This window comes from Pteropus alecto, unplaced genomic scaffold, assembly GCF_000325575.1.
Source record: "Pteropus alecto unplaced genomic scaffold, ASM32557v1 scaffold7, whole genome shotgun sequence".
NCBI lineage: Eukaryota > Metazoa > Chordata > Mammalia > Chiroptera > Pteropodidae > Pteropus > Pteropus alecto.
The window spans coordinates 62,946,787-62,960,705 of record NW_006494614.1 but is presented as its reverse complement, the minus strand read 5'-3'; the positions used below and the strand labels follow the sequence as shown (position 1 = coordinate 62,960,705).

The following is a 13,919-nucleotide window of genomic DNA, read 5'->3' as shown; positions in this document are numbered from 1 at the left end:
ACGCGCTGGGTGACTTAAACCGCAGAAATGTACTCTCTCACCGCTCTGGAGGCCAGAAGTCCTAGACCAAGGTGTGGGCAGGGCTGGTTCCTTCTGGGGTTGTGAGGGGGAATCTGTCCGGGCCCCTCTCCCAGCTCCTGCTGATTTGCTGACACTCTTTGATGTTCCTTGGCTTGTAGAAGCATCACCCCATCTCTGCCTCCATCTTCAGATGGCGTTCTCCCTGTGTACCTCTGTGTCCAAATTTCCCCTTTTTCTAATGAAATCAGTCATATTGGCTTTGGACCCATCCTAATGATCTTGACTACATCTACAGTGACTCTATTTCCAAATAAAGCCACATTCTGAGGTTCTGGGGGTTACAACTTCAAAATATAAATTGGGGGGACACCATTCACCCCCCTACACACACACACCAACAGCTGATGAGAACACATGATTTGCCAAGAGATGCCAGGTGGGTCCCTGTGCTTGGGCTTAAGGCAAGCCAAATTCTCTTCTCCCCCAGTCCACGAAGGGTGTAGGGCAACAGTGGATTCTAACTGACAGAGTTACTAGAAACACCTCCAAAGGTCTGAGTCTCTCTGCCCAACACCTAGACCCTCTCTAATGTCTGTGCCTGTCCCCCTCCTCCTCTCCATCATCCAGTCAGGGGGTCCTGCAGGGGTGAGAACAGGCCTGTGCCCTAACAGGTTGACTCTTCTCCCACACTGTCTCCCAAGGCGCCTGGCCCCTCTGCCAAGCAGGGGCAAGCTTCCCGGGGGTGGGCACCTCTCCTGGCAAAGGCAAAAGCTCCAGCCAGTGTTTGTGCTGCTGCGCCTGACCAGCTCACAGGAGGCTTTTTTTTTTTTTTTTTTTAATAGCATCCAGATGCCTGAAGGAAGCTATATTGTAAATTGTGTTCTATTTCTGGGCCCCGATATCTAAATGAGGCAATGCACCTGTTGAGTATGAAGGAAGGGAATTTCACAGGCCTAAAATAAAGTCAAATGTTTGCCCTTCTGTGCCGGCCCATGGAAAATGCTCTTATATTTATATCTGGGCTTGCGTAGGGCAGGGGTAGTAGAGGGTCGGTTGGCAGAGAGGTGAGGAAAGGCCCAGCACCTGCCAGGAAACTGATACGGAATGAATGGGGGACATCCCCCTCGGAGCCAGTCAGCCACAGTCGGACCGTGAGGCCACCACATCCCCCTCAGGCCACGCTGCACTGCTCACTCAGGGCTCACAGTCTCCCCCTGCCCCGTCTTTCCTTGTTCTTCAGTCCGATCACCAGAATTGATCTGGGATGCCCCTCTAATTTTTGGGTTCCTGAAGCCCTCTCCCCATAGCTACAGAGTGAGAATCAGAAAGGGGTCTAAGGCTCACTCACATTCGTTCCTGGGTGATGTTGGCATGGCCAGCTCTTTCCTTGGGGGATTGCTATTTGGTCCCCCCACCTACAGGCCTTCTTTCTCCTACCCAAATCTTGACTCATCACTTCTCTCTGAAGAAGGTTTTCTGATCGAATTACTCCAAGCATGCTGTCAGAACCTCTCTCCAAGGTGGGAGTGGGGGTGGAAGGTGGACAAGAGGCTCGAGACCTCTGACATTGGAAGCAGGTGTTTCAGCTACAGCCTGGTTAAGTCTGGGTGAAAGCAGGAGCCTAAGAAATCAAGAGGATTCCAGACAAAAGAAAAACCATGTAACAGGCTCTCCAAAGTTGGGAACAGCAGCTTCGCAGCATAAAAAGTGCTCCCAGGATGGTATGCGACAGGTGGACAGGGTTGGCACCAGAGCGCATAGGAAAGAGCTACTGGGCACAGCAGGCCTCCACTCTTTTCTGACTCACAGACGTGAGTGCCTGGCCTCCATGAGCTCAAGCCCTGGAAATAGGTGTGAGAGGGGCACTTAGTCTCTCAGTGGCCAGCTCCCCCGCCCCACTCCCTGTTGAAAGAAACCTTTCTCTTGAAACTGCAGACGTGCTAAGGTTATGCCTTCCCTTTCAGACCCAATGGGCTCTATAAATATCATTTTGGCCCCAAATATTCACTGGAAGTTTGAAAATAGCCCACTTGTTACTATCTATATCCAGAGAACCCACTCCTGGCCTTCACTTGGTGGCTAAGTATAGCTCCCTGGCAAAGTTCAATGGAACAAAAGTTTCCAGGCCTTCATCACCTTGTGGATGGCAGAACATTCCAGGAGAGCACCTCGGCTGCCAAGACTCAGAGGAGCTCACAGAGAAGCTAGAATAGATGCAGCCTCCCTCTTCCCCTTGTGCTAGGAAGTCTGCGGGGCTCCGCTAGCAAACAAGGGTGTCCTGCCAGATCCAGAAAGGAGGCGCTCCGATCCCAGCACTGTGGTGCTGTTGGCGTTGAACCAATTCCATTACGAAGCCTTGGTTTCCATGTCTGTAAAAAGGGAATTGCACTGACCTCTATTTCAGAATTCAAGAGAGTGCAAATAAGCATAATAGTAAAAAAAAAAAAAAATCACAGGATACCGAAAATAAAAATAATTGCTACCTTTAAATAAACTCTCAATCTTGACTCCTCTTAGAATCTCTGTTTCTGATCACCACATTCTGACTGGAGTAACTCTCTCCTCCCAGCGGCCCAGGCATCGCCATGAGTTCCCCGGGGGCTGGTCTGGCATCTGTCCAGGGCAGCTGTAGGTGCCAGCAGAGTGCTGGGTAGAGAGGAAGTAAACGGATGCTGTGACGGGTGGGAGGGGCAAGGGGCAGGGATTCAAACCATGGACCCTCCAGATGGGTGAGCACCTACCGTCTTTGAGTGTCATGTGAAGTTAGAGGCTGCCTTCCTACCACGTCAATCAATGCTGTCCTGCTCTCCCCAACCCTCACTTCTACAGCCAGCTCCCCCTGCCCAGGTTGACCCTAACCCTCCTCATCTCCACACCTCTGTCCCTCATAGCACCTTTTGTTTTTTCTCCTTGGTTCTTCCTGTAAGGATCAACTATAACTGGTCCTTAATCACTTCAGTTTTGCTTATCCAGCTCAGAACACCAGCCCCCCTTTCCTTCCCCAGGGAGCAGGCCTTTATGGGTAAATCAGATGAGAGGTATGAAGGCGGTAATAGAATCACAGGGGACTCTTCTGTGAAATCTGCTTATTTACCTTTTGAAATGCAACTGTTTTGAATTGGCCAAAAAGAGAGGCTGAGATTGACACCAGTTAAGGACCTGATCCTGCTGCCATTCCTTCACCGAGCATGGAATGAGAGGTGGCCCCCAGGACCCTCCTTGGCACACGTGGGTGAGGTGTGGCCTGCTGTCCTCAGGCTCCGGCACCGTCTGTGAGAGGAGTCGTTGTCTTCTCTCACAGAACCAGCACCCCTATGCCAGTAGATCACACAGGTGGTCTTCAGACTCCGCTCCAGGGGGACTATGCTAAGGGAAATTTCTCACCGTTTGGCAAAAGCAGTGGGGGCTACAATGCGTCCACCAAAACAACACAAGGCAGAAACAGGTGGGAGAGCCCAGCTGCTGATGTCTATGAAGACCAACACTAAGGAGATTTACAAAAATGCAAAAAAGGCCACAAAATTTACTAAAACTTTGTTTCACAGAAGTTATTTTTCATAAAAATGTTAACATGTGATGGGTTCATTAATGATATTTAAAATAAATTTAATAAATCTTTTAAAAATATCAATTTTCATTTCTAATATGGGTAAGTGTTAGATAGATGTACCCCATGTACATAATAGCTCTTTGGAGTCCTCCATTATTTTAAAGAGTGTGAAAGGGGTCTGAGACACAAAGATTAAGAACTACTATTCCACGTGTGATTATAATGTGTGAATATGAACCCACGGTGCCAAAGAAACAGCCGTCCAGCCCAGTGCCAGAAGAAAAGCTTATACTAGCCTCAGCGAGAGATGGCTCTGCTCTCGTTTCCTGGATGACTTTAGGGGTTATTAGGGATAATTCTATGTGTGTTTTCGGCTTTGTACATTGACTCTGGAAATGAATCCCTGAGGCCATGTGACTTCATCCGGCGTGCAAAGACAGACCTGCTGCATCAGCAGGAGAATGACCCCACAGTCCCTTCTAGGGAGCCCCCACATTCCTGACTTCTGCGTCTAGTCGATTCACCTCCAAAATTTTCAGACCAGCCTCTTCATCTCCTTCCTCACAGCCATCACTTTAGTTCACACTCTTGTAACTTCCCAGCTCAACAACTGTGGAATCCTTCTAGCCCTGCATTCCCATCTTTGATTCATCCGCCACCCTGCACCCCCAGTGCAGCACCACTCCCTACTCTCCGTTCCAACCTCTGACAGGGTTGTCTGCCCCGGAAGTCTCAAGTTAAAGCCCATCATCCTTGGCATCAAGCACAAGACCACCGTCTCCCACGAATCTCCACCATATCATAGCAACCTCTGTATCCCACACACCTAATCTTTATCTGATCTGGGATAGATACTTGTCAAACATCAAGGGAATAAAGGATAATAAACAAGGAACGGGGCAAGGCTCAGTCTAAACCAGCCTTTTTCCCCCACTTTAATCCATTTCTGGGGCTAATCTCACAATCGTGGCTTTTTCCCACCAGTGGAAAGGAATCTGCTCCCTTTCGCACAAACTTAACAACACCATCAGCCCTAGGAGACAGGGCAAGCAGCCTCCTGTTTACTGGGGCCATGTGAACCAAGCCTTGGATCAATTTACCCAGGCAGACTGCAGTGCAGGACAATGCATGCGTGCGATTGAACGCATGTGAGCTGGGCGCATGTCCCCTTGATGAAAGAAATATTTTCCGTGGTGAGTGGCTTGGGTAAAAAGACGCCAAGGCAAGTGCAGAGTGGTGATGCCAGCCGGCTGGCCCCAACTGGCAAAGATTCCTCACCACGTGCGTACAGTCAGTGATGGCATGTTTGAAGCGCTCATTTTGGAAAACTGGAAGCTATATACAAGCCGTGTGCATTACTCACTGATTTAACCAAATGAACATTCTGTTTCTTCTGAAAGGTGACTATACTCATCCCAGAGCGTCTTTTAAGATCAATAATAACCAACCCTTACTGTGGATTGGCACAGGTATGAGACTGACATGACCCTTCTAAGATTTTACCTTCTATGAGGGAGGAACTTATCCCTCTCGTACTGGTGAGGAAATGAGGTACAGATCGGTTAAGCAGCTTGTCCAAAGTCACAAAGCAGGTCAGTGGCTGAGCTGGGATTTAAACCCAAGTACTCTGGCTCTAGGAGCTGTCATCTTAGCCACTCAGTAAGAAATTGAGCTTTTCCTTTCACTTAGAAATCAGAACGAGGGGACCAGACCAGGATGGCAGGTACTGTTTTTCAAACCAGAGCCAGGGTGTGAGGTGAGATGGTCAGAAGGCCACCAGGAGGATGTGCAGGAAGGGAAGCTGCCTGAACCTGGAAAAAAGTATCTTGGAGCTCTGGAACTCAAGGGCGAGAAACTGGTTCTCTTTCACCCACTGGTTAGGGGAAGAGAAGGTGTGATAACCAGAAGGAAGATAGGGCTGGATGGAAGTATAAGGAACAGGAAATGCTTGAAATCTTACAGAGCTGACCACGGTTTGTGAAACAAGACAAAACTGCAAAGAAGAAAGGAAGAAAGAAGGAAGTCAAAAGGCAGCGGCATAGCAATGGCTCCAAAGGTGGATTTGCAAAGGATTTCTCCTGAGCCAGGTGTGATGTGCACCTGCTAACAACCCAATTTGGAGCCTAAGTAACAGGTAAGTAGCCCAGTGCAACACCTGGTACACAACAGGTGCTCAATAAATGCTCAGCCCTCTGCACTCTATGACTCATAGCTCTGGTCTACCTGGTTTACAATAAGAGACCTTCAGCAATTTCTATTGGAACCACAAACCTTTCAAGGAAAGATGAGCTGCTAGATGCTGGCAGGTGGCTGGAAGGTACCTCTGCCAAAATACCTGCAAGAGCAGGGGTGCTGAGGGGCCACTGTGAGGCAGGATCCCACAGAGGATCCCTGACACCGCCTATAAAGTTAAAAGTGTGCACTAACATGCCTGCTCTGTGCTTTTATTCCTAAGCATTTGGGGACTACAATGTATTATAACCTCTGTACTCGTTTGCTAGGGCCGCCACGACGAAGCACCACAGACAGGCAGCTTAAACCAGATACTCATTCCTCACAGTCCTAGAGGCTGGAAGTCCCAGATCAAGGTGTCAGCAGAGCTGGTTTCTCCTGAGGCCTCTCTCATTGCTTTGTAGACTCTGTCCCCAAACTGCGTCCTCATGTGGTTGTCCCTCTGTGCATGTTTGCGTCCTGTTTTCTTATTTCCCCCAGTCATGTTGCATTAGGACCCATCCCACTGACCTCATTTTTAACCTCATTACCCCTTTAAAGAGCTCATCTCTAAACACGGTCACATTCTGAGATTCTGTGGGTTAGAACTTCAACATCTGAATTTGCAGGGGATTCAATTCAGCCCACGAGAGCTTTCTTTCAGAACCATTTAATCTTATTTTAAAAATGCAACGCTGGCATGGCCCCCCAGGTGCTGGTGTGCTCCCAGGCCACCCACCACCCCCAACCAGGAGTTAGTCCCTTTAGCCCTCTGAGAACGGTGCTGTTTCAGCCCTGGTTCCGGGGTGGTGGCACAGGCATGGGAGGCGGACTGACTTGCCCAAGGTCTCGTGGCTACAGTTGTGGGACCTGGACTTGAACACAGCAGCCTTCCCCAGATTTAGGAATTCTTCTCATGCCTCTTTCCTGCTAGAGACAGCAGCTTTTCAGAGGATGGGTGGACTCTGAACAGGTGGTTTCCTTGACTGTTGCCACCTGTACAGTGGCCGGTTGCTTGCCTTCTCTGGAGCAGGTTTAGAAGCCTTTCATCCCGCCGGCCCTCCTCTTCCCCAGCAGCACCTCCAGGGGGACCGACAGCTCTTTAGGCAATGAGCGCCGTCACCCCAGCCTCCTGGATGCACCACCCCCGTCACAGAAGCTCCTTGGCGGCTCTGACTAGAGCATCAATTCCTCACCCTGCACCCATCACACATACCCAAGACTACTTCCTAAGTATAAATAAATAAAATAAAAAAGGAATTAAAAATCTAGAAATAAACTCTTCTACTGTTCTCTCTCTGCTAGTGGAGAGAAAAGGGAGACGACTGACATTTGCTGAGGCCTCGCTCCCTGCTAGCCATGTCACCTCCTAACGGGCTCCCAAAAAGGATTCAGTAGGAAATGGGAGTGCTTGGAGCCCGGGGACCCGCAAGAGGCCCACTGGCCAATGGCAGAGCAGGGGTTCAAACTCTGGCCTCCCTTCTTCCAATGAGGCAGACATGGTAGCTATGAATGGAATCTAGAAGTGGAATGAAGGAGCACCTGGAGTAATAAAAAATGTCAGTAATTTCAGAAGGGAGGAGTAGGAACTACCATGCAAACAGACTAGGCTAGGCCTCCGGCCAAGGTACTGGCAGCAACAGTTTCTTCCGAGTCCCTTCCCCAGTGTAAGAGGGTACACAGAGGACCCGCCACACTTGTGTGAACGTTCCGCTACGGTCATCTTGAAATTCTTCATTCTTTTTGAACACAGGGCCCACATTTTCTATTTGCACTGGGCCCTGCCAGTGATGCATCTGGTCCCACACTTCAGAATGGATTAACAAAGACACGAACAACCAGACAACAGCAGACGGAAGGGGGCCTCACCACTCAACGCTTCATCAGTGACATGTCCCTCCCTCCTCCAAACTCATCTTCAGGTCCCCATTAATGGAACTTACTCTTGTGCTGCCGTTATTGTCATTTGACCATTGTTTCAAAATGCCATTTTCAATGTGTTTATGCCAGATTCAAAGAGTATATTTTGGTTCCAAAACTGAAAGACAATATTTTTAGATGAGCAAAGACGTCTATGGCTCTGACACGACAAGCACATTGGATATCCTCAGAATCCATTCAAGGCAGTAAATCTAAAGCCAGACATTCACCAGGTTCCCTCCCTCAATTCATAACCATCCACCAGTAGCTCAGACATCAAGTGTTGGCTTAATAACACAGCCTTACTGGTGTGTAACTGGCATACAATAAAGTGCACGCGTCATGTGTACAATTTGATGAGCTCTGACATCTGTACGCACCTGTGAGACCATCATCCCAATCGACCTAGCAGATGTATCAACCTGCAATAAGTTTCCTCCTGCCCCTTCTAATCCATCTACCCCCCACTTCAGCCCCACTGCAGGCAACCACTGATCCACTTCCCGCCACTACAGGTTAGCTGGCATTTTCTTAAATTTTTATGAGTGGAATTTGCCATCTTTTATCCATCTCTTTCCATTAACCTCTACCCCCAGGCCCTTGACATTATCTCAGGCTTTCTTCCCATCACACTTCTGAGACCTCAGACTCCTTTTATTGCCCCTCCACTGCTGGTCCAGATCTCCCATTAAAGAGCACCACAGTCTATGTCACAACAGATGACAGATGTTATAAACCAGCAAAATAATCTTTTAGGGGTCTTCCTGACTAAAAATGGTCCTTGCTCCACTTCATCCATGTCACCGCTTATCTTTGCTCCTAGGATACAGTTATAATCATGTCATTCTCCAGACTGAAGCTGGGCCTGTCTCCATGTCTGTGGGACCTCAGCATTTATAGCATCTTCTGGCAACTCTCCGCCGTCATCTGTGGCCTCTTGTACAACTGTCTCTGCTGTGTGTGCTGTTCACTTTTTAGAAGTTGTCTCATCTCCACAACTAGGCTGTCAGCCTCCTCACCTGACCCGATACTGCGCCCTGCTGGAGGGGCACCCCAATAAAGGTTCGTGAAAGCACACAGAGAACTATACACAACTTCAGCACAGTTGAGAAAAGACTAAGAAGACTTTAGAATTTCTGTTTGTGGTCATTGGAAAGATCTCCCTGAAAAGGAAGAGAATAGGAGGATAATTGTGAAAGCCTGAAAATATGAAGGCCAACGGGTGACCTCACATTCATCCTCACACGAAGTGTGAAATGAGCTTCGTTTCACTACCAGTCTTTGACACACACACTCTTTAGACACTTATCTTTCCATTTCTGCTACTAACCCCCTACCTTCTCATTCTCACCTTCTCTGGGATGCCAGCAGGTACTCTGCAGCTGAAAACACTCTGCCCTAGCCAAGTTGCCTGTGGATCCCCACGAGTTTGAATTCATCCTGTGAAGAGAGTACTGATCTTTAGAGACGTAATTGTGTAAGAGAACAGCAAGCCTCAGAACATGTGCTGGGGCAAAATGGACAGAGAGGGACAGGTCAGACAGCCAAAGGCACCCAGAACCACCGTACAGGATGCCTGGGAACACTGCTCTCTGGTCCCCTCTGCTGGCCATCCTGGCAGCCTTGCGGTGGAAGGAAGCGGGGCATCTGTGTGACACTACTCAGGCCCAGGCCCCGAACCTCCTAGGTCCCAGGCGGGGCTCTAATCCGTTTCTGTTTTATTGTCCGCCCTTGCTCATCACACTGTGTACCTGCAATTAGCAAAGCAGTGAGAAGCATGGCAGGCACGTGACCAGTGTTTACTGAATGAGCAGGCAACCTCCCTCACACTTTCTGTAACTTCAAGGCACAAAAGGCTGGCAGAACAAGTCAGGAAGGACCCTCGGCCCTTGGGCCCCTGTCACATATACGGTGCTTGATAATGGCACACAAGGACCCCCACTTCTTGATCTCTGACTCGGCATCTTGGTCTCATCTCTCGTCCCAACATGGAAGGGCTAGGTAGCAGTTTTGATGAAGCGCCTTATTTATTCTATGCTTGTGCTGGAGCCCTGAGCTTGGCAATTTACAACAGCTCTGCAGGGAGCATTATTCCATTTCACATATGAGGAGACTGAGGTGCACTATAGTTAAGAAACTTACTTAAGACACTAGATCTGCCTGACTCCAAAGCCCATGCTCTCTGTCATCTATCTTTGCTACTCAAAGTATGGCCATGGGACCAGCAGCTTCTGCCATTGGAATCCCCTGGGTACTTGTTAGAAATGCAGACTCTCAGGCCCCACCTGACCGCCTGAATCAGAACCTGCCTTTCAACAAGCTCTCTAGATGATTTGTATGCATATTAACATTTGAGAAACACCATCCTAGTTGGTCTCTCATCAACATTGGGAGATAACCTAAAAAAAAAGGAAATCTGGGAACGAAAATCAAAATCACAATGAGATACTACTTCACACCCATTAGGATGGCTATTATTAAAAAAAGAAAATGGCAAAACTGTGGAGAAATCAGAACCCACCTGCATTGCTAGTGGGAATGTAAAATGGTACAGCTACTACAGAAAACACTATGGCAGTTCCTTAAAAAATTAAAAATAAATTACCATATGACCTAGCAATTCCACCTCTGGGTATATATCTGAAGGGAATGAAAGCAGAGATGTGAAGAGATATTTGCACACTCGTGTTCACAGCATTATTCACAGTCACCAAAAAGTGACACCAACCCAAATGTCTATCAATGGATAAATGGATAAGCACAATGGGGTCTATACATACAATGGAATATTATTCAGCCTTAAAAAGGAACAAAGTCCTGACACATGCTACAAGATGGATGAACATTGAGGATATTATGCTCAGTGAAATAAGCCAGACACAAAAGGACAAATACTGTATGATTCCATTTATATGAGGTTACTAGAGGTGTCAAATTCATAGAGACACAAAACATAATGGTTGTTATCAGGGGCTAAGGGAGGGGGATGGAGAGTTACTGTTTAATGGAGACAGAGTTTCAGCTGGGGAAGATGAAAAAGTTCTGTGGATAAATGGGGTGATCATTGTACAACAATGTGAATATACTTAATATCACCGAACTGTCCACTTAAAAATGGTTAAGATGGCAAATTTCGTTATGCATATTTTACCACAATTTTAAAAATGCTTCAAAACAAAACTTTAAAAAATGCTTCAAAACAAATCTGAGGACTGCGGAAGATGCTTCAGGCTTACAGCAGGAGTGTAACATACTTGTTCTTGCTCCTTAGCCTTAAAATTTCAAGCTTTATTTCCTATATTTCCTGCACCTACCACTATCCCCTTTGAAACATTCCATAATGGAATTAGAATAACGTGTGGACGTGTATTTTAAAGTCCCTGCCTTTGGTTTATCACCTGTACCATCACTCAAAAGGCATTAACCCACAACCTATTTGACAAAATCTAAAACTAGAAAAAAAGTATTTCACAGTTATTTACCAAAGAGGCCCTACAATGAGTTTTTTATACATGTGCATAGGCTGACTGTTCAGGACCTGGGCTGAAGGGAACAGCATGAGGATCTATGTCTAGCCCTCTTTCAGGGGGCTGTCCATTCAAGGTTCTATACTAAATAAGGGAGCCCTTGCCTACACGCACATAATTAGGCATTTATGCCTACATGGCTCAACTGTGAGTATGGTTTACATAATCATAATAATGGAAGCAAGGAATACCCATTTAACTGTATAGGGAGGATAGGGGAGAAAGGAATGTGGTTGTGATGGAAGAGAATTCCTTATTTCTACTTAGTGGTAATTAACAGATGCTGTCTGAAAAAAGAAAGAAGGAAAGAAGGAAAGGAAGGAAGGAAGGAAGGAAGGAAGGAAGGAAGGAAGGAAGGAAGGAAGGAAGGATGGAAGGAAGGAAGGAAGGAAGGAAGGAAGGAAGGAAGGAAGGAAGTGGATGGGGTGATCATTGTACAACAATGTGAATATACTTAATATACTTAATAGGATGGTATTTCTCAAATGTTAATATGCATACAAATCATCTAGAGAGCTTGTTGAAAGGCAGGTTCTGATTCAGGCGGTCAGGTGGGGCCTGAGAGTCTGCATTTCTAACAAGTACCCAGGGGATTCCAATGGCAGGAAGGAAGGAAGGAAGGAAGGAAACCACAATAGGTTATTTAGAAACATGGGTGGAAATAAAAGATTTGAAAGTGGCTGCTTCTGATGAGTAGAACCTGGGGGCAAGCAAATGAGGTTAGGGTCTGATAAATGATTATTAAAATCATGTATGTATAATACTGTCTTAGTCTGTTCTGGCTGCTTGAACAAAAAATATCATAGACTGCGGGCTTAAACAACAACCACTGATTTCTCAAAGTTCTGGGGGCTGGAAGTCCGAGATCAAGGTGCTGGCAGATTCCATGTCTGGTGAGAGCCTGATTCCTGTTTATGGATGCCTGTCTTCTTGCTGTGCCCGCACATGGTGGAGGGAACAAGGAAATTCTGTGGGCTCTTATATAAGGGCACTAATCCCATTCATGACAGCTCTGCCGAATCCTCTCCCAAAAGCCCCACCTCCTGATTCCTTTGATCATAAACAAGATTAAAAAGTTACCCACATGATGTGGTAAAACACCTCACAGTATGTGGCACAAAACAGATGCTTAATAAACATCTGTGCTCTCCCTTCCATCACTACCATAAATTACTGAGGTTCATGGGTGACTTGTCTTCAATCCTTTCCTCCATAGCTCAGAGAATACACCGTGACTATTGTCCAAAGCAATCTACCATCAACTCTTCAAAAGAAGTTTTATAGCCTACGGCCATGCCACCCTGAACAAGCCTGATCCCATCTGATCTCAGAAGCTAGGCAGGGTTGGGCATGGTTAGTACTTGGATGGGAGACCACCTACGAAGACCAGATACTGTAGGCGTAAAAAATAAAAAATAAAGGGTTGTAAGCTGACAAGGTCTTTGCAATCTGTGAGGTCAACCAAGGGTTGCCTCGCCTAAAAAAAAAATAATAATAGTAATGCATAAGAAGTTTTATTGGCTTTGTATGAAACAGAAAAGTGACAGCAAAAGAAATTTAAAATGATCATCATCTGAAATGCAAATGTAAACGAGATACTATATTTCACCCATGGGGCGACTGCTGGTCCAGGCATGGGCACACTATACCGCAATAATCACCCACCTTCCAGAGGCAACTTGCCCACAGCTATCAGAATTACTTCAGGCATATTCCACTTGGCCCAGAGATTCCAATTCCAGGGATTGCCCCTACAGAAATATCCACATATGCACAAAATGTGTGGAAAAGCAGCTTATTATATATATAAAAGGTAACAACACAGTGGGGAGGGAACGAATATGGTACCTCTAGACAACGAAACCAAGGAACTCTTCTGTACCGAAGTGGGATGATCGCCAGGAAACACATAGTGGAAAAAAACAAGGTGAGAAAAAGCTATATGCTTGTACCGGCATACCTCGCTTTCTTGCGTTTCACAGATACTGCATTTTCATTAACATTGAGACAAGCAGCAAAAAGATTACAACCCGCTTAAGGCTCAAATGATGGTTAGCATTTCTTAGCAAAAGGTATTTTAAAATTAAGATTATGTAGTTTTTTGGACATGCTTTTCGCATACTTAATAAGCTATGGTATAGTGTAAACATGATTTTATATGCACTGGGAAACCAAAGTATTTGTGTGACTCACTTCATTGCAATGGTCTGGAACCGAACCTGCACTATCTCCAAAGTATGGCTGTATTATGCATAAAATGGTGATGGAAAAATACTCAAAGATCTATAACAGGAGCCAGGGTGGGAAACTTCGTATTAATATCTTGACTGAACTCTGAACCATTTTAAAGCTAAAAGTAGATTTTTATGAAGGGAAGGGGGAAATGAGGAATTACTGTTAGATGGGTAAAGACTTCGTTTAGAATGAAGAAAAAGTCCTGGAGATGGGTGGTGGTGATGGTTACACATCAATGGGAATGTACTCAATGCCACAAAACTGTATACTCAAGTACTTAAATTGGTAAACCTTACATTAAGTGCATTTTACCACAAGAATAAAGCAAATGTAAATGTATGAATGTGGCAATCCATGTCAACCATGAAAAAAGAATCTTTGCTTTCACAGAGCTTAAAAAAGGGGAGTAGGGTTTGAAAGCGCCTATCTCTGAAGCAGTTCATCCCTTGGCAGCC

At 46.3% G+C, this 13,919-nt stretch overlaps 1 pseudogene; it reads left to right on the top strand.

Annotated features, from left to right (window-relative positions):
- The first annotated feature begins 12,512 nt into the window (after nucleotides 1-12,512).
- On the top strand, nucleotides 12,513-12,631 carry LOC112474722 (annotated as a pseudogene).
- Nucleotides 12,632-13,919: the final 1,288 nt, after the last annotated feature.